General features: G+C 45.9%; 1 protein-coding gene across 1 annotated transcript in view; it reads right to left on the bottom strand.

Moving 5' to 3' along the window:
* RGL1 (ral guanine nucleotide dissociation stimulator like 1) overlaps nucleotides 1-4,178 on the bottom strand; it is a 370,662-nt gene that overhangs the window by 22,917 nt on the left and 343,567 nt on the right.

The following is a 4,178-nucleotide window of genomic DNA, read 5'->3' on the forward strand; positions in this document are numbered from 1 at the left end:
GATAATAAAATTTTTAAAAAAAAGGACATGGTAAATAAGAGAGGTTATAGGACAGAGAGAAAGGAAGAAGAATGTTTTACATGTGTGAAAGGTGAGTTCCAGAAGATGCTGAGAGGTCGGAAGAGGGACCGTATCTGAAAATATGGTGTCCGGGAGTGTTCTAGAACTGATGTGCCACATGGATCCTCAGGTCCAAGAGGGTGAATGAGAAGACTAAACCCCACTTAAACTGCAACATGGTGGATCAAAGAAGAAAGACATTCTTCAAAGCAACAAGAGAAGGGAACAAAATATAGAGGAATGGTAATTAACAGCTATCTGAGATCTCAAGAGCAAACACAGACCGCAGAAGACAAAAAAAAAAAAAGATCTTCCAAGTGCTGAGTGAAAATCAGTCACCCTTGAATTCCATGCCATCTAATATAATTCCAACACTCAGGGCCACATAAAGATTTTCTCGAAGACTGATAGGGTTGGGGCCAGTAGTGGTTAAGGTGCTGGACTCCTGCATGGCCAACCACAGTTCGAGTCCTGGATCTGTCACTTTATCTCTCCCTCTCTTGCTCTCTCTCTCTTTCTCTGTCTCTCTCTGATAAAACTAAAAAATAATAAATAAAATTACATAAATAATTTAAAAAAAAGATTGAGAGGATTATTTAACACTAACAGATGACAATGAAAGAAACAGTAAAAGAGGGAGAGAGGAAGATGCCAGAAGGGATGCCATGCACAGAAACCAGCAGTCGGGCCTAAACCCAAACAAGCCCAATACAGAATAACAGCAATCGCAGTAGGGTGCACTCGATGTTTATTAACTATTCGGGAGTTGCAAGGCCTCCAGCTTATCTCTGTTCTCCCCCTCCCCAGCCTGGCATCTCCCTCATTTCCCACGTCTCCTCCTTTCACGGACTTCCAAGCACTGCAAGGGCTGCAGGTAACCACTGGACTGCGATCACAGTTCACAGAAGGAAGCACAACGACACTCTCTTACTGCTCCAGGAATCAAGGACTGAGAGCTGAGAGACTCCAGCTTAGAACAAAAGCATTCCGAGACTAAAGGTCTTTCCATCTGTACAGTTCAGTTAGGTCGTTCTGCCCTGCAGAGGTTCACTGTGAGCCAGGTGTGGTAGTTTGTGCCTGAATCCCAGCTCCTGGGGAGGTTGAGGCAGGAGGATCTCAAGTTCGAGTCTAGTCTGGGCAACACAGTGAGACCCTGTCTCTAAGAAAAAAAATAAAACAAAATAAAAGTTTATTCTGGCTCTGGCCTTCTCCTAAGGCACCAAGGTTTCCTCCAACCTCTGTAGATGATGGGGAGAACAAAAATACATTTTCCAGACTTGTAAAAACGCTAAAAGGATCATAACATCTTTTGAAAAATAATGCTATGTAAACATCCTGGTATATGCAAGAAATAAGATATAGGGGGGCAGGTGGTGTGGTGGATAAAGCACTGGATTCCCACATGGCCAACCACGGTTCAAGTCCTGGACCTGACAGTCTGAGGGTCATGCCGGGTGTATGAACGAATATGCATGCCCAAAATTCCAGGAGGAGAATGGGGTAAAAGGGATCATGGTGGGGCCATTCTCACAAAGTGAGGTGATTTCTTACTTTCCCTATCTCTATCTATCTCTGTCTCTCTTTGATTTCTTACTTTCCCTCTCTCTATCTATCTTTGTCTCTCTTTAGCAAGTGCACATGTACTATGGCAAAAATTAAAAAAAAAAAAAAAAGCTATCAGGACACATGACCTTTTTTCATAGTAAATGAGCAAAGTTAACTGCAGATACCAAGGGTTAAACTTAAGCAACTCAGCAACTTTTACTAATAAGAGTTTCTGCGTGTCTGCAGCCCTCTGTGCAGGCCATTCCCTGACAGTGCTGCATCCCCGGATTTCAGAGTAAAGGTCCTCACAGGTGTTGTGCTCCTGCCTGTGCCAGTGAAGACAGGCGTCCAGGGTTTCAGAGCCGAGCTCAATAACCACAGAGATCCGGCAGGAGAGGCAGCAGGGAGGCAGCAGTACAGACTGAGAATGCACAGGGTTGGTGGCCTTCACTGAGACTTTTCCCCTCAAGGACCTCTGACTGCCATAGTGCCTCAGTCGGGAGTGGACCACCTGCCCTGCAGCCCTGAGCTCACCTGGCAGGGAGCCTGTGTCCCATGCACATGGAAAGCCTGCCAGCTGAGGGTGTGGCCAGGCTTCTCAGGTTAAAAGAGACCTCCCTCATATTTGCAGAGATGAAACGATAGCAAGATACTATGGAAAATTCCCCTCAAGAGGTGAATCTAACTCTCATCAGTCTAGCATCCAGGAGGGGCAGGGCGGGCATCTGAACAGAGGGAGAGGTTTGCCCAGACAGTAGCATTACCCTCCAAATGTGCCCTACAAAGTCGTGTCTTCCAGCCTAACCCTCCATGCCTCATTTCACCTGATCTGAGGTAGCAGCCTGGGCAGCCTCCAGAGCACCCAGGGGCTCTACAACCAGCACGGGCCTTCCTGACACCCTGGGAACACGGCAATACCCACTGCTACGTGCCATCCCTGACTCTGTGTCTGTGCCTCACCAAGGTAGGTGGAGAGACAGTGCTGGGAAGCATCAAGTACCCACCCCCGCCACAGTCAGATTCTTGACCAAAAACAAACAGATCAAAAATATATCAACTTACTTGTTTTGTAGAAAATAAATAAATAAATAACAGGGCTGAATGGTGGCACAACAGTGAAGCACTGGGCTTTGTGAAGGAATCTATGTGGGAAGATAGATTCTTCTGGAGACCTCCCTGAGTACGACAGGCCTGTGCTCACGCATGATCTGGGCTGGTTGAAGCTGGGGTGGATTGTGGCTTCAGGACTCTGACAGAGGTGCTGGACCTCTCTCTCTCATGCATAAAATAAATAAACTTAAAAAGACAATTTTTTTTTAAATCAGTGGTGATGTTTTTATCAAGATGGTACCAAAGAGGAAGGCAGCCTCTGACCCTTTTACAATCAAAATCTAGGCAAAGACTTTGAAAGCCAAGAAGGCAGTGTGGAAAGGTGTCCACATTCACAAAAACAAAACAAAACAAAACAAACAAACAAAACAAAACAAAACAAAAAAACAAGAAGACCTACATGTCGCCACCTTCCAGCAGCCCAAGACACTAGAAGCAGCCCGAATGTCCTTAGAAGAGTACCCCAAATTTCCTCAGAAGAACACCCCCAGCAGAATCAAGCTTGACCATTAGGCCATAATCTTGTCTCCCCGCCCACTGAGTCAGCCGAGAAGAAGATTGATGACAACACATTGGTGTTCTTTGTGGATGTCCAGGATGGCAAGAACCAGATCAAACAGGCTGTGAAGTTCTACGACATTGAAGTGGCCAAGGTCAACACTCTGAACAGGTCTGACAAGATCAGAAGCCATATGTTCAACTGCTTTGGATGGGATAATCTAAAAGGAGTGTAGGGCCAGCAGGTGGTGTGGAGGTTACGGCAGCTGGATCCCACGTAGCTGTGTGGTTCAAGTCCCAGACATAGCAGCTGGAAAAACACTTCAGGTGTGCGTGCATGCCCAAAATCCTGAGAGGAGGATGGAAAAGGGATTGCTGTATGGTCATCTCCCTTGGGGGTGGTGGTGGTGTGATTTCTCACTTTCCTTTTCTCTCTCTCTCTTTGCCCAGTGAGCATACATGTCCTATAACATAACTAAAATAAAAATTAATTTAATAATAATAAACAATCGTCTAGTTGGCTAATTCTTTTTTAAAGAATTTTTTGCCTTAGGGCACATGCATTCCCCAAAGAGAGATAGATACAATGAGAGGGAAAGTGAGAAATCTCCCCCCTCCGCGGGGGAAGGCCACACTGCAATCCCTTCTCCTTCATGGGATCTTCGGTATACACGCATACATGCCTGGTGTGAGTTTTAAGCTGCCGGGTGTAGGACTCGAACTGCAGTTGGCGATGTGGGAGTCCAGTGACACAACCACTATACATCTGGTGGTCCCAAGTTGGCTAATTGTAAATACATATTTTCTAATTATTAAACCAAAACCAAGCAAAACCCCAGTGGCCTTTCAGGCACCCCCTGAGAGCCAGGCACTGCCTCAGGAGCTTTACTGCAACCAATGGAGATAAAATCATCCTCCTCACTCACAAATGACAGACCAGAGGTGAGAGCGAAGCTGGGGTTCAG

This window comes from Tupaia chinensis, unplaced genomic scaffold, assembly GCF_000334495.1.
Source record: "Tupaia chinensis unplaced genomic scaffold, TupChi_1.0 Scaffold000112_1, whole genome shotgun sequence".
Classification (NCBI taxonomy): Eukaryota; Metazoa; Chordata; class Mammalia; order Scandentia; family Tupaiidae; genus Tupaia; species Tupaia belangeri.